Below are 25,724 nucleotides of genomic sequence, written 5' to 3'. Positions count from 1 at the left end.
TCTCCTTTGAATTGACTCAATCCTTTGGACCAATAGGTAATCACTTCCACCATCCTGATCCTGTTTTAAATAAATTGAAATGTCTTTCCCAAAATGAGAATGGGACAGTGTTAATTAAATCTCCCAATGTCTATTTGAAATCTCTAATGAACATTCTGGCAAGAGAACATTCCATGTGCGGGGCTGAGAAATAAAAGGAAATATTCTATCTAATTCTATATCCTATGTTCTTCTGTCCCCGAGTTCCTACATGATTCTCAGCAGCAAGAAGCCTCAATCATGAGTTAACCGGGACACAGCCCCTTTCACTGAGATTCCTCCATCACAGTCCGACAGCCAAAATAGATGTTATCATGATTGCTATCCTCAGACACACTACAAAGTGGTGTAATCAGACTGCAGCTTCTGCCATGGACTCCTGCTGTTGTCATTTCCAATTTGCCTGCAAACTGAATGATGGTAAATGTAAAAAGACAACAACAGGGCTTCACTCCTCTGTAATGGAGTTTTCATCCCAGGAATCTTCCCGATAAGCCACTCTTCACTGAAGTGTACAAAAAATGTCAGCTTTTCCTCTCCTCTCAGTGACATTGGGTGCTGCAACTTTCTGAAAATCTAGATGTCATCCCCTTGCTCAGAGCGAGCTGAGAGTCTTGGATCTGACTGATGCGACAAGAATTTGATAATTGGACATCCGTCTGGAGACTGTGACCAAAGCCTGGAATTGGCAACAGTCTGAAACAAAATGAATGGCGGGGTCAGTGGGAGTGGGATCATGTGAGCAGGCTGACAAGCTTGGATTGAGGAGTTTATCTGAAAGATAATGGAGACATTTTCTCCAATGTTGGCAACGTTTGACTTCAGCCGGGAAAAATCACCGTTCAGCCAGCCAACAGCAATGCTGGATTTTTACACTGTATAGTGTGGGTAAGACAGGCAGAGGTTCCACAACATACTGCTGGCAGGGGCCCTCCGAATCTTCATCACTCTGTCAACAACTCTGCGCTTCGATAATCCAGGCACCACTTTGAGAGGCTGCCCCAGCAAGCTCTCCAAGAAATGTTTCTCACCCAGGTGCAGCTCTCATCAAACTGGCATTACCGTAGCATCACCATCTCCCCCTGAGTGCTGCCTCTCTGAGCCCCTCCCCACCTACTCGGTATTGACCAGCTGCAAACCTTCTCCATCCAGTTGTCCACTGCGCCAGTCTGACATTGCGCTGACCTGGACACAGTGTTTGATGTGGAGAGGGTGATTCCAGCGTAGGTGCACCATAATGATATGCGAATGTATTGAATGAGTTGAACGGTGGGGAATGTGGCCCATCATGGATGGGGAAATGGGATAATCACTTTCTGCTGACATTCTCGCAACGTTTTCCATTCTCAATGCCAAATCCACCCAATGTAAACGGGAGCAGAAACTGCCGGCCAACATTTCTGATATTGAAACGTTTAACCATACTGCACAGAAGTGTTTGCTTCAAACAAATGCCCAATTCTGGTGACCCAGAGGCAAGGACAGCAGCAACTGAAGTCCAGCACATGGCAGTACTCGTGTTTTATGTTGGCTCATGTTCTCATTGCTCAGTCTGCTTTTCTATGTGACTCCAGTCACACACCAGGCCTTCATATCCCCTGGAGAAGATCAACAAGCTACTTAGTTGAATCAAGTTTGCACATGGCTGCAGTCCCAGAAAGAAGCTGTGCACTGGGGAGACACTGGCTGGGATTCTCACAAAAAAAAGTTTAAGTACCTACTTTGCATGAAAATGGAAGTAAGTCTCACCGATTTTTCTTTCAGTGTGATTTTCAGACTGAATCCCCAATATTCTGTGCAACACAGAGAGGCCAAACGGGATTCCCTCTGAAAATCCGGGGGCAGGGCCCTTTCCCGCTGGAGAAACCAGCAACAGATCTCCTGAGGGGGCAAGACTCTACAGCCTCTCCTCCTTCCAATGGCATTGGGGCTGCCAGTTCCCCATTAGTGGGATCCAGGGAGAGGTAGTCAATTGGACATAAAATTGACTTGATGACAGAAGCCAGAGGGTGGTTGTAATGAGTTGTTTCTCAAACTGAAGGACAGTGACCAGCGGATCGATGCTGGGTTCACTGTTATTTGTCATTTGTATGAATGATTTGGATGAAAATTTAGAAGACACGGTCATAAATTTGCGGACGACACCAAGATTGGTAACATAGTGGACAGTGAAGAAAGTTATCTCCGATTGCAATGGTATCTTGATCAATTGGGCCAGTGGGCTGACAAATGGCAGATGGAGTTTAATTTAGATAAATGTAAGTTAATGCATTTTGATAGATTGAAGCAGGGCAGAACTTACTCAGTTAATGGTAGGGCATTAGGGAGAGTTATAGAACAAAGAGATCGAAAGGTTCATAACTCCTTGAAAGTGGAGTCTCAGGGGGACAGAGTGGTGAAGAAGGCATTCGGCATGCTTGGTTTGATCAGTCAGAACATTGAATACAGGAGTTGGGATGTCTTGTTGAAGTTGTACAAGACATTGGTAAGGCCACACTTGGAACACTGTGTGCAATTCCGGTCACCCTATTATAGAAAGAATATTATTAAACTAGAAAGAGTACAGAAAAGATTTATTAGGATGCTACTGGGACTCGATAGTTTGAATTAAAAGGAGAGGCTGGACAGACTGAGACTTTTTTCTCTGGAGTGTAGGAGGCTGTGGGGTGATCTTATAGAGATCTATAAAATAATGAGGTACATTAGATCAGCTAGATAGTCGATATCTTTTCCCCAAGGTAGGGGAGTCTAAAACTAGAGGGCATAGGTTTAAGGTGAGGGGGGAGAGATACAAAAGGGTCCAGAGAAGCAATTATTTCACACAGAGGGTGGTGAGTATCTGGAACAAGCTGCCAGAGGTAATAGTAGAGATGAGTACAATCTTGCCTTTCAAAAGCGTTTGGACAGTTACATGGGTACGATGGGTATGGAATAATATGGGCCAAATGCGAGCAATTGGGATTAGCTTGTGAGTCCAAAAAAGGGCAACATGGACAAGTTGGGCCAAAGGGTCTGTTTCCATGCTGTAAACCTCTATGATTCTATGGGCCCTATTTTACCATTTTGATTCTAAGTGCTGGGTGGACTTGAAACTGGGAGTGTTTCAGATCTGACTTTTTGACCAGCTCTCAGGTGCCCCCATATGCATTCTGCCGAAAAAATATCAGCGATTCTGAATCGCGCTGCACAAGCCTGTGGATGGGGCTTAATGCATCAAAAATCCTGCAGCTCCAATCAGAGCCTCCAACTGCACATGCTCAGTTAAAAAAAATAGAAAAATCTCCCCTGCTCCAAAGCTGGATAATGCCTCTCCCCTTGACCCCACGGGCATTGCCTCGCCCCCACGGACATTGCCTTGCCCCCACGGACATTGCCTCACCCCCACAACATTCCTGACCCACCTAACCCCCCCCATCCCCCACTACCCAGACCAATCATGGTCCCCTGCTCTCTTCCCCCCCACCAATTGCACGCAGAATGGAAGTGGAATCCCCGTACCCCTGCCCCCCCACCCCTCACCATAGAGCTATCTGCCCACCCTTCCTCCCTGTCCCCCCACCACCGATCTGAGTCAGAGAGCCACCGGAAGCTCTGAACTTACCGATTCAGAAGCTGAAGTGCCCGAATCAGACCTTTGCGGACCATGTCTGTTTTGTGTTGAATCTGGGCGGGTGACACAGTGGTAAAGGGGGGAGTGTTGGTCAAGTTGAGCGTGCAGCTCATTAAGTCAATTTAAATACTCACAAATGCATTTACATTGACGACACGCTCGTTTCGAGTGTGGTCCCGACAGCAGCCATTTTCAGCCATTGGTTAAAGGGGAACGTACGTGGAGGTGGCCACAGATCGTGCTACTCACCTCACATCCAACCTTTCCAAGTTTTTGCACCTGAAAACAGGCGCTACTTGATGGTAATGTGATGAAGGAGAGATGTTCCGAAAGCCTGTGATTCCAAACAAACTTGGTGGACTTTAACCTGGTGTGAGACTTCTTACTGTGCCCTTTCTATAAAGACATTGGAACTCATCACATTGTCCTTGTGAAAATTATAAATTGACTCCTCATCATTTACTTCTTAATGGGAGCAAATTATCCATCAGTAATCCATCTATCAGAGCACCTCATGGTTTACAATTGCTACGTCCAATCAAAGAACAACATAACGAGGAAAAGTACAGCACAGGAACAGGCCCTTCAGCCCTCCAAGCCCTGCTGATCCCATTGCCCTAAGTAAAACAAACCTCCTGGCCTTACTGGGCCTGTATCCTTCTGTTCCCTCCCTATTCATGTACCCATCCAAATGTCTCTTAAATGTTGCTAATGTTCCTGCTTCTACTATCGCCTCTGGCAACATGTCCCAGGCACCCATCACTCTCTGCATGAAAAACTTCCTCTGCACATTTCCATTAAACTTTCCCTGCCTTACCTTGAATTTGTGTCCTCTTATAAACTGACACTTCCACCTTTGGAAAAAGCCTCTGATTATTCACCCTGTCTGTGCCTCTCATAATTTGTAGACCTCTATCAGGTCTCCCCTCAGACTCCATCTTTCCAGTGAAAACAATCCTAGTTTATTCAATCTCTCCCCATAGCCAACACCCTCGAGACCAGGCGAACTTTCTTCCTGATGAACTTTCTTTACGTTCTGTCCAAAACTTCCACATCCTTCTGGTGGTGTGGTGACCGGAACTGCACGCCATACTCCAAATGCAGCCTAACTAAGGTTTTATATAGCTAATCTTATCTTCTGATTCCCTGCTCCAGTGAACAGTGTAAAATAACTTTAGGGGATATCGATGGGAAATGTGTCCTGTGAACCAGCCTTAGTTTCACTTTTGCTTCAAGCAGCAAAGCAAACACAGTTTGTAATGTCTCCACACTTTATAATAATGAAAAGCTGTTCCTATTGTGAAAAAATGAACCCATAATATATTTACCCAATCCCTCATTGGGGATGAGGCATTATCTCCTTACAATAACACATTATGTTGATCAGTGAGGGTGGGACATGTGGCAGAAAGATTAAATACAGAGACAGCATTGTGAACAGATTTAAATCATGCTTCATGCCAGGAGAAGATCCTTGACATAACCGTGAGACTGCAGTGAGTTTGAAAGTGCCAGAGTGCTGAATTCACATCACGTTGACACTGAAGCTTTGGAGTCATTGCACTGAATTGGTGCTCACGGGAAGAGCTGGTAAGCCGATGGGTCCGTTCTGGTGAGATTGTCGCACAATCAGGTTAGCTTAGTGAGAGGACAGCGTGTTGAGAGGACCAGAGCGAGTAACTCAGAGTTGCTGGACAATAACTTGAATAAAAAGCAAAGACGCTATTACCCAGTGTTATGTTCACACCACAACCCATCTTTCAGAAAAATGCACAAACACGGCTCCAGCAACACTCATCCAAGGAATTAGAGAAGAAGGAAGGTGAAAGAGATATTGTCAAAATATCCACAACTTTTCCCAGTTTGGACTGAGATATAGCTGACTGACTAAGCTGATTGAAAATGGTTAACCAGAGTACACAGTGATGATTTCTTGATGAGGTGAGTCTGAATCAGACATACTCCTGTTGTACAGGAAGCAGTTATTGATGCAAGTGATAAAGGATTGGAGTTTAACAGACTGACATCAATGTGCAGCAGATCAATCTCTTATCAGTAAGTGGTGTAGGATCAGTGAAGGAGACTTCATCCTGAGGAAGACACAGACTGAGTGAATATATTTGAATCAAAATGGGAATTTGGCCAGAGGGGAAGAGAGACTGTTTTGCTCTTAACTTTCTCAGTCTTCAGGAAGTGGTCTTATCCTGTTACAGAGGAAAAGGCAAGTTATCTGGTTATCTGTCTACCTGGTTATCTGGTTATTTAGTTATAGAGTGAATATTTCAGTTGTCACGAGGCAGCAACGGAGGAAGAAAACAGCCTGATAACACAGGAAACTGGGAGTTGATTGGTCTGAGGTGGTGTGTGGAAAAAGTTGCGTCTGCAATAAGGGAAACTGAGAGTCAGTGTAGTAAGGAAAAACCAGTAATCTAAAGTAGAATAAAATTAACCTTAGAGAGATTAAGAGGTGAGGCAACTGAGTCAAGTGGAATCCATGTTCAATAATATGTGTGAAATCATGGATGCTACCAGTGTCCCAGACCAGATGTGCAGGAAGTGCTGCCAGCTGCAAAAAACTTGAGCTTCAGTTGGTGCTTCGGTCACTGTGACACATTCATGAGGCTGAGAGTTACATTAATAATGTGTTCAGAGATGCGGTCACACTGCAATTTCAGTGACTAGACGCAGAGAAGGAACTGGTGACCACAAGGAAGTCTAAGAGAACTAGGCAGGTAGTTCAGGAGGCCCCTGGGGTCCTGCTCAGAAATAGATTGTCTGCTTTGAAAGCTGGTGAGGAGTTTGTTCCTCAGAGAAGTGAAGTCAGAGCCAGGTTTGTGGCACCATGAGTGACTCGCCTGTACAGGAGGGGAGGGAGAAGAAGGGAAGAGTGACAGTGATTGGGGATTCAATAGTTAGGGGAACAGACAAGAGTTTCTGTGGACGTGGATGTGTCTCTAGGTGGGCATGCTGCCTCCCTGCTGTCAGTGCCAAGAATGCCACAGAGTGGCTACAAGACAAACTTCTGGGGAAGTGTGAATAGCCAAATGTTGTGGTCCACTTTTGTACCAATGAATTGGGTATGAAATGGGATGGGGTCCTACAGACAGAATTTAGGGAGCACGGCAGAAAATTAGCAAATGTGATCATCTGCAGATTACTCCGAGCGCCATGAGTAACTGACTACAGAAACTAAAGATGAGGTAGGTGTGGCTGGGAAGGTAGTGCAGGAGGGAGGGCTTTACATTGGGACAGGCTCTGGGAGTAATAATGTACAAACTGGACAGGTTGCACCTGAACAGAGCTGGACTGAGTTCCTTGTGGGATGTTTTCTTAGTGGTGTTGGAAGGATTTTAAATTAACTTGGCAGGAGTGTGGGAGCCAAGAGGGAATACCAGAGAGGAATACCAGGATGCAGAAAATTCTGGGAGGGACAGAAAGCACAGGAATATATAATAGTAAGTCAAAAGAAGTCTATGTACCATTTACAAGGTACACTGTATCAACTTACCAAAGCTTCCTTTGACAGCAACACACAACCGCTGCTATCTAGAAGGACAAGAGTAGCAGACACATGGGAACACCACCCCCTGGAAGTTCCCACCACGTCACTCACTATCCTGACTTGGAAATATATTGGCTGCTCCTTCACTGTTGCTGGATCAAAATCCTGGAATTCCTTCCCTAACAGCACTGTGGGTGAACCTATACCTCATGCACTGCAACAACTCAAGAAGGCAGCTCATTGCCACCTTCTGAAGGGGAACCAGGGGTGAGTACTAAACACTGGTTTAGCCAGCAATGCCCACATCTTGTAAAAATGAACATAGAACATAGAACATTACAGCGCAGTAAAGGCCCTTCGATCCTCGATGTTGAACCAACCAGTGGAACCAATCTAATGACCCTCTAACCTAAACTATTCCAATGTTATCCATATGCCTATCCACTGACCATTTGAGCACCCTTAAAGTTGGCGAGTCCACGACTGCTGCAGGCAGGGCATTCCACGCCCTTACTACCCTCTGAGTAAAGAACCTACCTCTGACATCCGTCCTATAATTACCACCCCTTAATTTAAAGCTATGTCCCCTCGTGTTAGCCATCACCATCCGAGGAAAAAGGCTCACTGTCCACCCTATCTAACCCTCTGATCATCTTGTATGCCTCAATTAGGTCACCTCTTAACCTTCTTCTCTCTAATGAAAACAACCTCAAGTCCCTCAGTCTTTCCTCATAAGACCTTCCCACCATACCAGACAACATCCTGGTAAACCTCCTCTGCACCCTTTCCAATGTTTCCACATCTTTCTTATAATGCGGTGACCAGAACTGTACACAATACTCCAAGTGCGGCCGCACCAGAGTTTTGTACAGTTGTAACATGACCTCATTGCTCCGAAATTCAATCCCTCTACCAATAAAAGCTAACACACCGTACGCCTTCTTAACAACCTTATCAACCTGGGTGCCAACTTTCAGGGATCTATGCACATGTACCCTGAGATCTCTCTGCTCGTCAACACTACCAAGAGTCCTTCCATTAGCCCTATATTCTGTACTCCTGTTATTCTTACCAAAGTGAATCACCTCACACTTGTCCGCATTAGACTCCATTTGCCACCTCTCGGCCCAGCTCTGCAGCTTACCTATGTCCCTCTGCAAACTGTAACATCCATCTTCACTGTCTACAACTCCTCCGACTTTGGTGTCATCAGCAAATTTACTAATCCATCCTTCTACACCCTCATCTAGGTCATTTATAAAAATGACAAACAGCAGTGGCCCCAAAACAGATCCCTGAGGTACACCACTTGTAACTGAACTCCAGGTTGAATATTTCCCATCAACCACCACCCTCTGTCTTCTATCAGCTAGCCAATTCCTGATCCAAACTGCTAAATCACCCTCAATCCCATGCACTTGCATTTTCTGAAGTAGCCTACCATAGAGAACCTTATCAAACGCTTTGCTAAAATCCATATACACCACGTCAACTGCCTTACCCTTATCCATCTCTTTGGTCACCTTTTCAAAAAATTTGATTAGGTTTGTGAGGCACGACCTACCCTTCACAAAACCGTGTTGACTATCCCTAATCAATTTATTTCCCTCTAGATGATTATAAATCCTATCCCTGATAATTATTTCCAAAACTTTGCCCACAACAGAAGTAAGGCTCACTGGTCTATAATTCCCAGGATGGTCTCTACTCCCCTTCTTGAACAAGGGGACAACATTTGCTATCCTCCAGTCTTCCGGCACTATACCTGTAGCCAATGACAACATGAAGATCAAAGCCAAAGGCTCTGCAATCTCCTCCCTAGCCTCCCAGAGAATCCTAGGATAAATCCCATCCGGCCCAGGGAACTTACCTATTTTCACACTCTCAAGAATTGCTAACACCTCCTCCTTAAGTACCTCAATCCCATCTAGTCTAAAAGCCTGTATCTCAGTATTCTCCTCGACTACACTGACTTTTTCCTGTGTGAATACTGATGAAAAATATTCATTCAGTGCCTCTCCTATCTCTTCAGGCTCCACGCACAACTTCCCACTTCTGTCTCTGACTGGCCCTAATCTTGCCCTAACCAATCTTTTGTTCTTGACATACCTGTAGAAAGCTTTAGGATTTTCCTTGATCCTATCCGCCAAAGTCTTCTCATGTCCTCTTCTAGCTCTTCTTAACTCTCTCTTTAGCTCCTTCTTGGCTAATTTGTAACTCTCCAGTGCCCTAACTGAGCCTTCACGTCTCATCTTCACATAAGCCTCCTTCTTCCTCTTCGTTAGAGATTCAGCTTCCTTAGTACACCACGGTTCCCTCGCTCAACCACTTCCTCCCTGAAGGCATGAAGGATTGCTTTAAAACTCTGGTTTGAACCAGTCGCAATATTGCAACATTGATACAGGAATTAATGATGATATTGGATGATCTCCAAACACAAAGCTAAAATATCATTACAAAACTTAACCTAAGCAGCTTCCCAGAGGGACAGGAAGGAATAAATCACTAAAAACTCCAACAAATATTTCCTGGTTTGAAATGCAAAGCAGTAAGGACAATGAAATGGGGATCCTTACAGCCAGTGAGCGCTTTTGTGGAGTTTTCTCCTGGAAATGACGGACGTTTGTGTCTTGTCAAGTTACTGAGTGTCAGTTCATGTTCCAACTCCTTTTAATTGGACTAAAAGGTCGAACCCTGGCATTAAAAGGCAGGGAATGGATGTTAGACGGGCACAGTCACTTCAGGTATTGGTACAGAATTTGACAAAAGCCAGTACAATTTACTGATGTCATATTGAAAGAGAGACATTTTGACATCTTACATTGTTACACCGATGCCACAATCCATTCCATTTTCACTCGCTTTTTCTGAAAATATTAATTTGCATTTTATTTGGTTTTTGAAGAGATTATGGGCCCGATTTTACCATTTTGATTCTAAATGCCGATTCTGGGCGGAGTACAAATCCGACTTGGAAATCCGCTTTCAGACGCTCCCATACGATCTCAGCCACCTCCAGTCCGATCCGCGCTGTGGGTGGGGCTTAGCGCTGCCGGATCGATCGGAACGCTGACCCGCGCATGCGCAGTTGGAAAAAAACATCACATAAGCCCATTACATCACTGGCAGGTCGGATAATCCCACACAAGACCCCATCCCACTTACGCTCTGATGGCTGTGTGACAGTCCCCCTCTCTCCCCTGTTGCTAATCACTGGGGCACTCATCTATCACCCCCACTCCCCCGTCCCCCCCTCCCCCAGCAGCACACCTGCAAGTTCTCACCTGCCTTCCCCTCAACACTAACAAGCAAATTGCATGGAACTTGCTGGAACGTTTTGTCAAACTGCCTGCAGCTGATCTGCCCGAAGGAAAGGCAGCTCCATAAGAAAGTCCAGAATGGGCAGGCGGGGAGTACAGGACAGTGTGTGCACCACTAACCCCCCCCACCCCCCGATTCTCTAAGGATGACTTGGGGAGGCTGCTGGATGCAGCAGAGATGAGGTGGGCCACCTTCTTCCTCCCAGGAGGACGCAGACCTGGGGGGGGGTGCTCATGGCCATGTGGCCTGGGAGGCGGTCACCACCTCGGTCAGTGCCAGGGCACCGGGTCCCCGAACCGTGGGGCAGTGCCGGAAAAATCTCGGTGACCTCATCCATGCAGCAAGGGTGAGTGCTGACCCCTATTCAGCACGTTCCCCCTTATCTCCCCCAGATCCTCCTATTCCCCAGGACCTGACATGTTTCCAGCTCCTTACCCCCAAACACCTCCTTCCTTTCCCCCCCCAGTGAGCCTCACTGTGTTTGCCCTCTAAGGGTCACCCCCTGATTCTCTGCCTGAGTCACATCACCATTTATTTCACGGTTCCTTCTGTCTCCACAGAGGAGGATTGAGCACAGCGCCCGTGAGAGGGTGAAGACAGGGGGTGGTGAGCCAGACCTCCAGGTCCTCACCCCATTCGAGGAGCGGGCGCTGGAGCTCGCCAGAGAAGGGGAGGTGCGGGCTGTCAGCCCCCCCTTGCCCCCCAATCCCCCCAGCCACAGTCCCTGGTAACATTGAGAGGCTGCAGCAGTGCTATCTGCAAGGGTTTTGTGCACATCCGTCAGCCCGAAGTGAGCTGCGGTGCTCAGACCCAGCGGCACTGCAGGATCTGAGGTCAGTGCTGAGACCTGGGTCCGTCCTGCCAAACAAACATCGGAGATCGTGCCAGGAACAAACCCCCCCTTCCCCCCCACACACTCACAGAGCCGCCACCGACCCGAGACAGCAAAATGGCTGCAACAACAAGATACCCGTGAGTAGCGCAGAGCTCTCGGATGTCATGCGCCCACCTCCCCACCAACCCTCACTGAGGAAGCACCTGATTCAGACATTTATTCAGCAGGTCCCTAAAAGCGGGGTTCCAGATTGGTAAACGCGGTAATAAAGGGGGAAATGCTGATAGAGTTGGGTGGGCAGTTCATTAATTCAATTTAAATGCATGCAAATGCATTTAAATCATCGTTGCTCCTGTTTTGGGCACAGAACGGATCCCCGTCATTCACAGGCCTCGGTAAAGTGGCGATCTGCGGGGACTTGGGTGCAGATCGCGATAAAGGACAATTCAGTGGATCACAATTGTATCTGCTTCTGCTTCTGGCCCTCCCGGGCTGGATAATGTCTCCCCCTGGCTTCACCCCTACAACATTACTGATCTCTTGGCCCACCACCCAGACTAATTGTGGGCCCCTCTCCACTTGCCCCCCCCCCCCCCCATCGATCTCAGGCAGAGTGGCAGCGGACCACCCATCCCCTCACTGATCACGGACAGATTGACAGCAGACCCCTCTCCCTCCCTCCGATCTCAAGCAGAGAGCCGTCGGATGCTCGACGTTTAACTCCTCACTAACTGGAGCGTCCAAATCTGACTTCTATAGAACATGTCTCTTTCACACTGATTCTGTTGGTAAGGTTGGGTATGCAGCACATTAAATCAATTTAAATGAATGCAAATACATTTCCATAGCCGTCACACCCATTATCGGCACTGTCCCTATCGTGGCCATTTTTGGACCTTGGTAAAGGGGGAACTGGCATGGACACAGGCGCAAATTGCACTACTCGCCTCATGCCCAACTTTATCAAGTTTATGTCCTGAAATGGGTGCAATTTGTTAGTAAAAGTGTCAATCTTTATGCCCCCTGAAAGCTGACTTTTGTATTGTATTAGTCCTTTAATCAAACCTTCTTTGCTGAATTCTAAACTGCTCCCAATCCTCAGCCCATTATGTTTTTGGCCAATCTGTATGCTTCTTCCTTAGATCAGATAGTCTCTCTAATTTCCTTTGTAACCCATGAATTGGCCCTCTTAACCATTTTGCTTTTGTGTCAGACAGGAATAAACAGTTGCTGCAGTTCCCCCACGCATTCCTTGAATGTTTGCCATTCCCTATCCACTGTCATCACTTTAAGTAACTCTTCCCAATCTATCAAGGCTAATTCACACCTCATATCCTCATAGTTTCCTTTATTTAAGATTCCAACACCCTGGTCTCCAAATCAACTACTGGTTAAAACATTCTTCATATTATGGTCGCTCATCCCCGAGGGGTCTGGTACAGCTGGATTGGCAATGATTCCCTTCTCATTACACAGTACCCAGTCTAAGATGGCCTGCTCTCTAGTTGGTTCCTCCACATATTGGTTAAGAAAGCCATCCCGTATACACTCCAGGAATTCCTCCTCTGTGACATTTTGGCTAATTTGATTTGCCCAATCTATGTGCAGATTAAAATCACCCATGATCACCGATATTCCTTTATCACATGCATCTCTAATTTTGTGTTTAATGCCATTCCCAATATCACCACTGCAGTTGGGGGTCTATATATGACACCCATTAATGGTTTATACCCCTTGGTATTTCTCAGCGCTATCCATACAGGCTCTAAATTGTCAGATCTAATGCCCTTTCTCCCTGTTGTGTTGATTTCCTCTTTAACCAGCTGTACCACTCCACCACCTTTTCCTTTATGTCTGTCCTTCCTAAATACTGAATACCCTGGGACATTCAATTCCCACCCCTGGTCACCCTGCAGCCATATCTCCATAATCTCAATTATATCATACTCAGTTTATATCTATCTGCGCAACTAGTTCATTCACTTCATTACAAATGCTCTATGCGTTAAGGCACAGAGCCTGTAAGCTTGCCTTTTTAACATTGCTTGTCTTGCTCCCAATATTTTTCTCTACAACCCTGTTTGAACTCTGTCCTTGGTTCCTCTGCCTGTTACTTTTCTCATTCCCTTTCCTACCTTTTGGTTTTGTCTTTGCCTCTTCCTTCTCTGACTCCTTACATAAGTACCCATTCGCCTGGTATATTAAGTTAGATCCTCCTCAACTGCTCTAGCAAACACTCCAGCTGGGACATCAGCCCTGGTCCTGCCCAGGTGTAACCCGTCCAATTTGTTCAGGTCCCACCTGCCCCAGGACCTGTCCCAATGCCCCAGAAATCTGAAATCCTCCCCCTGACACCATTTATCCGATATATCTTCTCATTTCTGCTCTGATGAGTATGTGGCACCAGTAGTACTTCTGAGATCACTACTTTGGAGGTCTGATTTCTTAACTTCCTTCCTGGCTCCCTCTATTCTGCTTTTAGGGCCTTATCCCTTTTTTTACCTACGTTGTTTGTACCGATGTGTACTACCACCACTGGCTGTTCACCCTCCTCCTCCAGAACGCCCTGAACCCTCTCCGAGACTTTCTCAAAGACCAAAAAAGGCTACTCACAAATTGAGAAGGAAGGATTATCATTAGATTTTGATGTCAAAAAATTCTGTCAACGCTTATAAAGATGACGAGGCTATTCTGTCAATCGCACTAGCAAGAATTCTGTCTGCCTACGAGTATATTCAAGCATCAACCTGGAACACACAGAGTGAATGTGGCTGCTCTTAGCCACCCACCATTATAAGAAAATGTTACAGCTGCTCCAGTACCACAGGAAATAGTCATGGTGGTGAATCTTATGGACATGTTGCCAGTTTTGGCAAAGCAAATCAGGTGCTGGATCAGTCAGCATCCACTTTATGGAATTCTGCTCATGGTATTATTAATAATCTCTTCAAAATATAGTGATTGAACTGTTATAAAACTGAACACCATAGGTGGGAAAAAAAGTTCAAAACAAGAAGGAGAGAAAGAACTTGGATTTTATCACACCTTTCGGAACCTCAAGATCATCCACTTTACAACCGCTTGTCAACTGCTATTCAACTGTAGTCACTGCTGCAATTGACAGAATCACTGATCTTGGATCATGAACCAAGTAATGATTTCTCCACATAGTTCCCAGTTAGTATTTCACAATTAATTCGGCAGCCTAATTGAACTCAGCAAACACAGTGGCAGGTGTGTTTACCATCGATTCTACAAGATGCAGTGCAGCTTCCACATCTGTAATGTGTGTCATGTCGAAGAACAAGGGCAGTCAATTCATGGGAACACCACCATTTACAAGTTCTCCTTCGCATCACTCACCATCCTGATTGGAAACATATTGCTGTTCCTTCATTCTCACTGGGTCAAAATCCTGGAATTGCCTCTCTAACAGCACAGTGGGTGTACCTACACCACATGGACTTGTTTTATTCATTGGCTCTGGGTGTCATTGGCTGGGCCAGCATTTATTACCCATCCCTAATTCCTCAGCCATTTCAGAGGCCATTTAAGAATCAACCACAAGCTACAGCAAGTCACACATATACCAGACCAGGGAGGGATTCCAGCTTTCCCTCTCTAGCGGGCAATAATAAATGGATTTTTATTTTTCACAGTCACTTCCTTTTCCAGATTTTTATTGAATTCAAACTTCACCATCTGCCATGGTGGGATTCAAAGCCGGGTCCCCAGAGCTAATTGGTGTAACAAATTGTCCCTAAATTAGCCTTCCCTCAATGTGGAATGCCATAAGCATAGACAAGGGTCATGGGTGGAGAGGGGACTCATAATGTTAAAATGGCGGCACGGGCTCATTGGGCCAAAGGGCCTGTTTCCGGGCTGTGTTGTTCTTTGTTCTTTGTAGCATTACCTGGGTCACTCGCTTACCTGTCCGCTGACAATATCACTGTGCCACTGACTCCCCAGTGCATTAATTTAGAAGCCAGCTCAGCGCCACCTTCTGAAGGGCAATTATGGAGGGCAGTGAAGGATGCCGTGTCAGCAAGATCCACATCCCATAAGCTAATTGTAAAAATTCACATTTTGGCAATAGAGGAAGGAATAAAGTTGTGCAGTCAGAAATACTTTCTGGAATATATGTCCAGGCTCAGAAATGAACATCTCTCTGTTGTCCACTCACTCAAACTCATGTCCAATTCTCCCTCACATTTTGCCACACCATCTTTCTTCATTGACGTGTTTATATTCTCTTTATTTGTGACTCCACAAAGGCTGATGGGTATTGGCAGACAGCATGGTAGTTTGTCGCAAGAAAAAGCAATTCCTTCAAATTCACAAATGTCACATTTGTTTTGTAGATCAGCCTGGCACACAGTTTCTCGAAGATTTTGATTTAATGGGTAAATGTTGTGGAGCCTGTGGAAAGAGATAACATAGAATTTGGAAAGCGGTGCTATCGTAAATGACATGTTACTGGTGGAGTGAAGGCAGCAGCTGTGCTCACCTGCATCGCTATCGGCAACTTTCAGCCCTCACCCCCTACAGTCATGGTTATCAGACAGTGAGCCACATCCAAAGTAATTTTTTAAGTCACCACTGCTTCACTAAGATAGACACAGGGTGCAACATCACAATTCCATCGTTCTTGTCGGAGTAAGAAAGGGAAGCCAGGACACTTTTCTTTGCAACTGCAGCACTTTACGAGGTCTCTGATGCTGTTGGTGTGCCAAAAACACAACACCCCCAACAGCTGGTGTGCGGAGATTTGATCGAGAGATTCAGAATGAAAAGGAGTCTCGAGAGAGCAACTGTCTGGTAAAGGGTCATGATTTGAAGTGATGAAAACATGAGGACAAGAATTTCTTTCTGGGGAGAGGGATTAGGATCTGGAATGCACGGATGGAGAGAGTGCTGGAGGCGGGCTCAATCCAGGCTTTCCAAAGGGAACTGGATAAATACCGAAAGTACCACAAAAACAATTGCAGAGCTGTGGTGGAAGTGACAGGGAGTGAGTCGAGCTAAATTCTCCTTATAGAGAACCAGCACAGGCTGACTGGCCTGACTAACCTGCCTTTACATCTATTCCCAGGAATGTGACTGATATACTGATGGTATAAAAACACCAAAAGAATTATTGTAGACAGGTATATGATTACTCACAAACTCACCTATTCTTCTTACTTCTCTCACTTGATCAACAATCTTGCAAAAGTCTTTTGTTAACTCCATCTCAGTTATGTTTTTCAGTATTTTCTCAAACTGTTGCTTTTTGCTTCTTTCTCTGCGCAAATACTCTGGTTACATTGTTCCTGAAAAATACTCCGTGTTCGTGCAGGTTATTTGGCTAAGATCAAGTGTAGTATGGACATGCTGAGTTTGGTTGGAGTCATTAGGTTGCACTTTAGCTTCATTTGAAGCAATTTTTAGAAGTGGCGTCTCAGCCTTTTGGCTAAGATGCAAAATGAGGTCAAGCCTTGGAGGAGGAGCTATGCCTACTCCAATCAGCTTGGATCGTGTAGATCAAGCCCAAGACAGGAGGTCAGAGCCCTGTCTTATCAGCTTGGATTGGGAATGTCCCAACTTGTTGGGACTCTGAATTGGACTTGATTTGATTGAACTGGATACCGCACGGTCACATGATGACAACTACACAAAAGGTCATAAGAACATAAGAAATAGGAGCAGGAGTAGGCCAACTAGCCCTTCGAGCCTGCCCCGCCATTCAATAAGATCATGGCTGATCTGTCTTGGCTCAGCTCCACATTCCCACCCTCTCCCCATAACCCTTAATCCCCTCGCTTATCAAAAACCCATCAACCCGCATCTTAAAAATATTTAGCGAGGCAGCCTCCACCACTTCAACGGGCAGAGAATTCCAGAGATTCACCACCCTTTGAGTGAAGAAGTTCCTCCTCAACTCCGTTCTAAATCGCCCCCCCCTTTATCTTGAGGCTGTGCCCCCTAGTCCTACTATCCTTTCTGAGCGGGTTAGGAGGGTGGGAGTTCTCCCCGGGAGAGTACAAATATGAAGTAGCTCCTCAGCAAGTGAATAAACTCTTTGTTACAATGCTTTGATTTGATTTTGATTTATTATCATCACATGTATTGGGATACAGTGAAAAGTATTGTTTCTTGTGCACTGTACAGACAAAGTATACCGTATACAGAGTACATAGGGGAGAAGGAAGGGAGAGTGTACAGAATATAGTATTATAGACACAGCTAGGGTGCAGAGAAAGGTTAGCTTAATATAACGTTAGGGTTAAGAAGTCCTTCTTGTCAGTGACTTAGGGACCCAACATAGTGTCGGGAGTTGGCAGGATGGCACAGGGACTTTGCCACTTTGACCCACTTGTCTTTGATGAAAACACTGCAGAGAGGTGGGAAGAATTTGAGAAGCAGGGTTATATTTACTGTCATGCCACATTATCTTCCAAGTCAAAAAAGGTACAAACTTTCACCTTATTAATCTTCACAAACCCTGATCCCATCCAGAAATTTGAGTAGTTTGTATTCTAATTGGAGGATGAAACAGAGGAACATGAAATAATTTGAAAGATGTTTGAAAATATTTGTCTTCCAGCAAAATATATATCCCTGAAAGGCAGTGTTTAATTCAAAAACCAAAGAGCAGAATGAATACAACCTTATACCCTCATCATGAAAATCATCACAAAGAAATGTGCCTTTGGCACCTTCACTGATGAGCTAATCAGGGATTGAGTAGATTGAGGAATTCCTTTTGGATCTGAGCATAACCAGTCTCAGTCTTAGTGAGATCTCTTGATGCGAGGCCATTCTGGATACAGACTGTACCACGTCCGTGCTGGGGGACGATTGCTGAGAGAAATATGGGTGCTTGAACTTCAAAGTATTGCAGCACTGAGAGCCTGTTTGTGTCTGTTGAAGACCATTGTGTGTTTCTCCTGTCAACACCACTCTATATCTGGTGGAAAAGTTGACAATGAGGCCCAGTCACCTCACTGCAATGAATGCTCACTTACCACGGTTAATCCCCATAACCTACACACCTTTGGACACAAAAGGGCAATTTACCATGGCCAATCCACCTAACTCTAAGGACAGCATGGTGCCTCACAGCACCAGGGACCTAGGTTTGATTCCCAGCTTGGTCACTGTCTGGGTGGAGCTTACACGTTCTCCCAGTGTCTGTGTGGATTCCTTCGGTTGCTCTGGTATTTGCCCACACTTCAAAGACGTGCAGGCTAAAGTTTATTTATTAAGGAAAGTTTATTTATTCGTCATAAGTAAGGCTTATATTAACGCTACGATGATGTTACTGTGAAAACCCCTAATCGCCACACTCCAGCGCCCGTTTGGGCACACTAAGGGAGAATTTGGCATGGCCAAACCACCTAACCAGCACATCTTTCGGGCTGTGGGAGGAAGCTGAAACACCCGGAGGAAACCCAAGCAGACTCGGGGAGAACGTACAAACTCGACGCAGACAGTGACCAAGCTGGGAATCAAACCTAGGTCCCCTGGCAGTGTGAGCCCACAGTGCTAACCACTGTGCCACCATGCTACCCACATTGCAATTGGTGATAATTGAGATAGTCATAGTTTAAGGAGTTTAGAGGGCCTGGATTTCTAGAAATCTTTCAGGAGAGCTTTTTATGTCAATATGTAGAAGGTCTACCCAGGGATGGCGCAGAGGCTGGTATCCAATGAAATACCAACAGGCATAGGCACGAACCAGGTCCATTATTTTTCATGATAGATGAAAACAATATAGGTTAGAATGTGAGGAGATGATAAGTAATTTTGCGATTGACACAAAGATTGGGAGGGTAGTTAATAGCGAGGAGGAAGATCTTAGGTTGCAGGTTGGTCAGACTGACAGTTCAGCGGCTGTTGGAATTTAACTCTAAAAATTCTGAAGTGATGCACTTTGGAAGGAGTAACAAGACAAAGAAGGACTCATCGGATGGCAGGACATTAGGAAGCTCAGGAGAAAAGAGGGATCTTGGGGGTGTTTGTCGACAGATCTCGGAAGGTGTTAGGAGAAGTTAATAGTGAAGTTAAGAGGGCTTTGGGGAAGGTGGTGGCCTAGTATTACCGTTAATTATTAATCCAGAGAAAAACTGGATAAAAGCAGATCACTGTGGATGCTGAAATCTGAAACCAGAAAGTGACGTTTGGCCCTTTACCCCTGCTATTCTCTCTATGGACTGCCATTAACAACTCTCAGCCTTTCCCCTGGTTTCTGTGGCTATGAATCATCTTTCATTCCCTCCCCCTGCAGTATAAATATCCCCCACGATCTGTGCCTTTCAGCTTTGACAAAGGGTCACCTGGACTCGAAATGTCAGCTCTTTCCTTACAGATGCTGCCAGACCTGCTGAGATCTTCCAGCATTTTCCCCTTTGGTATTAATCCAGAAACTCAGCGAATGTTCTGGGGATCCATGTTCGAATCCCACCAAGGCAGCTTGAAGAATTTGAATTCAATAAAAAACATCTGGAATTAAGAATCTATTGATGACCATGAACTCATTGGTGATTTTTGGACATCCCGTCAGTGGCGAAGGGATTGAATTTTTGTGGAAGGGACACCTATCAAGCTTTGTCCTGGATGATGTCAAGCTCCTTGAGTGTTGTTGGAGCTCCACTCATCCAGGCAAGTGGGGAGTATTCTGTCACACTCCTGACGTGTGCCTTGTAGATTTTGCACAGGCTTTGGGAGATCAGGGGGTGAGTTACTTGCCAGAGGATTCCCAGTCTTTGATCTGCTCTGGTTGCCGCAGTATTTATATGGCTGGTCCAGTTCAGTTTCTGATCAATGGTAATACCCAAGATGCTGATAGTGGGGAATTCAGTTACAATAATTCCATTGAATGTCAAGGTGCAATGGTTAGATCCTTTCTTGTTGGAGGCTATTATTGCCTGGCACTTACATAATGCAAATGTTACTGCCACTTGTCAGCCCAAGCCTGGATATTGTCCAAGTTTTGTTGAATTTGGGCGTGGACTGCTTCAGTATCTGAAATGTTGTAAATGGTGCTGAACATTATGCAGTCATCAGCAGCTGAAGATGGCTGGGTCCAGGACACTATGAGAAACACCTGCAGTGATGTCCTGGAACTGAGAGGATTCACCTCCAAACACCTCAACCATCCTTCTTATATGACAGGCCTGACTCCAACCAGTGGAGGATATCACCCTGATTCTCACTAACCCCAATTTTTGCTTCGACTCCTTGATGTCACAATTTGTCAAGTGTTGCCTTGAGGTCAGTGGTTGTCACTCTCACCTCAACACCTAAAAAAAACTCTCACAAATTTTCCAGGCTTGATTTCTCTTTCAGCTGAATTTGCTGGATTATATTCTGTAGATCTAAATGCTCTACACCCTTTGCAATGGACACTAACATTTTCCCAATGACGGATGTTAAGCTGACTGCCCCACTGTTACTTGTTTTTTTTTTGAATAGATGTGTTACATTGGCAGTGCTCCAATCCTCTGGGACTTGTCCAGAACTTAATGAATCTTGTCAAAGGCAACCTGGGTCACAACTCCTCCGGACCTGGGCATTTGTCTGCTTTTAAACCATCCAAAACCTCCTCACTCCCTATGTCAAACTGTCAAGAACATCACAATCCCCCAATTCTGTACCTGTCTTCCTTCTCTCGAGTGAGGACAGATGTGAAGCACTTGGTTTAACACTCTACCAATATCCTCCAGGTACACGCATGGATTGCTTCCTTGGCCCAATTAGGCTTTACTCTTGCCCTAGCTATTCTCCTCCCTTTAATATATTTATAGAATATCCTGGGATGCACCATAATCTTACTGCCAGTGCTTTTTTATGCCTGCTATTTGTTTTCCTAATTGTTTTCTTACATTTCCCCCTGCACTTTCTCCACTCCAGTCAGGTCTCTGTTGATTTCCTGTCTTTTTACCTGCTGGAGTCACAGAGGATGCTGTCAGTGTCCCTGCTGATTTCACCTGTGGGAAGTGCACCCATCTCCAGCTCCTGAAACACCGCATTAGGGAACTGGAGCTGGATGAACTTTGGATCATTCAGGAGGCAGAGGCGATCATAGATAAAAGTTTCATGGATTTCATGGCTCAAAAAAGACAGTAGGACTAGGGGGCACAGCCTCAAGATAAAGGGGAGGCGGTTTAGAACGGAGTTGAGGAGGAACTTCTTCACTCAAAGGGTGGTGAATCTCTGGAATTCTCTGCCCGTTGAAGTGGTGGAGGCTGCCTCGCTAAATATTTTTAAGAAGCGGGTTGATGGGTTTTTGATAAGAGAAGGGATTGAGGGTTATGAGGAGAGGGCGGGAAAGTGGAACTGAGCCACGACAGATCAGCCATGATCTTATTGAATGGCGGGGCAGGCTCGAAGGGCTAGATGGCCTACTCCTGCTCCTATTTCTTATGTTCTTATGTTCTTATGTTCTTATGATTTGGATACTCCGAAGAATGAAGATAGATGGGTGACGATGAGAGGGGCTGAGAGGAAGCAGCCAGTGCAGGGATCCCCTGTGGTCATTCTCCTCAGCAACAAGTATACCACGCTTGATACTGCTGAGGGGGACAACCTACCAGTGGTAAGCCAAGGTGACCAGATCTCCAGCGCTGAGTCTGTCCCTCAGAAGGGAAGGGGGGAGAACAGGTGAGCAATAGTTATTGGGGATGCAATGGTGAGAGGAACAGGTAGGAGGTTCTGCAGCAGCAAAAGAGATTCAATGGATGGTGTGTTGCCTCCCAGGTGCGAGGATCTGTGACATCTTGGACCGTGCTTTCAGGATCCTTAAGGAGGAGGGGGATCAATCGCAGGTCATGGTACAATGTAAGGATGAGAAAACAAGGTTCAGTTGGGTCACTTGAGGGTTATAAAGTAGCTAGGAATGAGTTAAAGAAAGGGCTTAGGAGAGCCAAGAGGGAGCATGGGAAGTCCTTGGCAGGTTGGATCAAGGAAAACCCCAAGGCTTTTTACTCTTATGTGAGAAATAAAAGAATGTCCAAGGTAAGGTTAGGGCTGCTCAGGGATAGGAGTGGGAACTTGTGCATGGAGACAGAAGAGATAGGTGAGGTATTGAATGAATACTTTTCTTCAGTGTTCAGTAAGGAGAGGGGCCATGTTTTTGAGGATGAGAGTCTGATACAGGCTGATAGGCTGGAGGAGGTCGATGTTCTGAGGGAAGATGTATTAGCAATTTTGAAAAACCTGAGGGTCGATAAGTCCCCGGGGCCAGATGGGATACCTCCTAGGATACTTTGGGAGGCAAGAGATGAGATTGTGGAGGCTTTAGCTTTGATCTTTGCGTTCTCACTGTCCACGGGGATTGTGCCAGAGGACTGGAGAGGGGTGAATGTTGTTCCTCTCTTTAAGAAAGGAAATAGGAATGACCCTGGTAATTATAGGCCAAATGGTCTAACTTCGGTGGTTGGTAAGTTAATGGAAAAGCTCCTGAGGGATAGGATTTATGACCACTTGGAAAGATGCAGCTTAATCTGGGATAGTCAGCACAGATTCGTGAGGGTGGGGGTAGTGTGTTGGAGATAAGGAGTAAGGTGGGGATAGGGTGCTGGGGATAAGGAGTAGGGTGGGGATAGGGTGCTGGGGATAAGAAGCAGGGTGGGGATAGGGTGCTGGGGATAAGGAGTAGGGTGCGGGTTGGGCGTTGGGGATGTGGATTAGGGCAGAGTGTTGGGGGGGAAGGTTGTGAAGGGGGTGTCGAGCGGCTGTAAACTGTGGCAAAAGCAATGGTTGAACCAATAGCTTCAAGGCCGTTTGAATTGAGGAACTATGTGAGAAGGTTAAAAGAGACATTGCAGAACCCGTCGCACAGCACCAGAGCAGGAGGTGATGTTGTTGAAATTGGCTTTGTTCTGTGATGTGCATTCTCCTCGTGACCCTTTCTAACCTTCTCCCTTTCTCCGGCATCACAGAAATTGGTGACATAAGGTTATCTGATAGTCCTTAATGCAACTGAACGTAGGTATCACACTCACATAGTATTCAGCATGTTGTTATAAATCAGGATAGATTTATAGACCAGGCACAAAGGTTCAGTAAATATAGAGAACAATTAACCCCACAGTAAATATGCAGTTCAAGCTTAATCCCCAAAGGGTGATTGCCCAGAGATTCCAGAAGCAAATGAACTTGAGAGCTGAGGTCGCCGGTTTAGCAACTCTGCCATTCTTTGGCTGATGAGTAATATGAAATATCAATTAAAAAACTAATAACTGAAGGATTGTGCTCTGACCTGGTACACGCTCACTGAATGACAAGCCTCGGAGATGTGGGGCCGATCAGAGGTAGAATCATTTGCATGCTTGCAGTCTGTCCTGATGTAATGTCAGACGAGATGCCAGTGAGCCAGAGTTTTTATATTGTGTTTGTTCAAATACAGAATTCCATACAATTGGCATGTATCAGTGCAATGAACCAAACCAACTGATGCATTATGTATGGTGCATGTGAAGAATAAGCATTGTGAGCAGATGTATTGTTCTGCACAATGTGTCACAATGTGTCACACTTTACCCTAATTCTCCATCCTCCTGTTTTTGCATGTTTATCATGTCAGACAGAAGTTTCTCTCTTTTTTTTAAAACAATAAGACATTTTCTTTTTCATTTCAGTGTCACTGCCTTTTGTTTCAGTTCCCCTCCCACTTATTCTCCAGTTGAAGAACTGGTACAGGTGCCACTGGGGCAGTAACTGGAGAATGACCTCTCAGGTTTATCAGAAGCACCCCCTCGCTCTCGGAGGAATGTTGCAAACTGCAGTATATTACAAAGAGACTGTTTACTGTGAATTAAGAAGCTCTCTATTTTAGCTCCTTGTTTTTCCAGCACATTTCTGAGATCTATACATCGCACAGGATGGAGAGAAAGTGAAGCGGATTTTAATAATCGAATTTTTATCTTGTTCAGTTTTACTTTGCACACTTCAAACACTTACCAATTATCTCTGCAGTGATTCTATTTACAAACATGCTCAATATTGGAATCAATCAATGGGAAAAGATGGATCAATGCTGATGGTATTGGAAGAAAGGAAGGAGTATTTTTAATTAATTTTCAGTCGTTAATATTCCTTAGAGGGGGGAACCAGGCAAAGACCAGGACGTGGGGGTGGTATTGTGTGAGGTTGTAGCTGGGATATTCCAGATATCGAAAGGAGACAGGTACGAGAATGATAGCAGGAAGCAGACATTTCAGTAATGAAGAAAAAATGGAGTTCTTTCCTGGAAGGAACAAGGTTAATGGGAGCATCCGGAAGGAATGTTATACATGATGAAAGGTTATTTCTATTGGTCAGAAAATCAATAACAAGGGGGCATGGACTCAAGGTAATCATTCTCAGAGCAAAGGGAGAAGATTAGAAGCCGCTTTTCACACATCCATAGATGATGAAATATTGAATGTTGATCACATGGTCATTAAGGTGTAGGTCTAGACATCATTTCTGAAGGAAATATCCGAGGAGGAAAATATAAAAGATACAGGGACAGGAAGGGGAACGATGACCATTGAGTCATTGGGTTTATTTCAATAATCCATTGAGTTCATTAGTGTCCTGTACCTGTATTGGCTGATGTGTGATTCCAAACCCCTCTCAATGTGATTGGCCCTTAAGTTCCCGTCATTGTGACAGAAGCCACACAATTAAAGTGATATTTCAGCACCATCTTCCAAAGGGCGGGAATGCTGATTAAAGCCATATGCTGGCTTTACAGATTAAAGTGGAGGAGGTGCTTGCTGTCTTGAGGCAAATCAGAGTGGATAAATCTCCAGGACCGGACAGGGTATTCCCACGGACCTTGAGGGAGGCTCGTGTTGAACTTGCAGGGGCCCTGACAGATATATTTAAACTGCCAGTATTCACGGGGGAGGTGCCAGATGATTGGAGGGTGGCTCATGTTGTTCTGTTGTTTAAAAAATGTTCCATAAATAATCTGGGAAATTATAGGCCAGTAAGTTTGACCTCAGTGGTGGGCAAGTTATTGGAAGGTGTGATAAGGAATAGGATCTACAAATATTTGGATAGACAGGGAACTTATTAGTAAGAGTCAACATGGCTTTGTGCGTGGTAGGTCATGTTTGACCAATCTATAGAGTTTTTCAAGGAGGTTACCAGGAAAGTGGATGAAGGGATGTTGTCTACCTGGATTTCAGCAAGGCCTTTGATAATGTCCCTCATGGGAGGTTAGTTAGGAAGGTTCAGTCGCTAGGTATACATGGAGATGTAGTAAATTGGATTAGACACTGGCTCAATGGAAGAAGCCAGAGAGTGGTTGTGGAGGATTGCTTCTCTGAGTGGAGACCTGTGACTAGTGGTGTGCTGCAGGGATTAGTGTTGGGTCCATTGTTGTTTGTCATCTATATCAATGATCTGGATGATAATGTGGTAAATTGGATCAGCAAATT

The sequence above is a fragment of the Carcharhinus amblyrhynchos genome, chromosome 13 (genome assembly GCF_965287045.1).
Source record: "Carcharhinus amblyrhynchos chromosome 13, sCarAmb.v2.hapA, whole genome shotgun sequence".
NCBI lineage: Eukaryota > Metazoa > Chordata > Chondrichthyes > Carcharhiniformes > Carcharhinidae > Carcharhinus > Carcharhinus amblyrhynchos.
Note: the sequence above shows the minus strand (reverse complement) of the source record.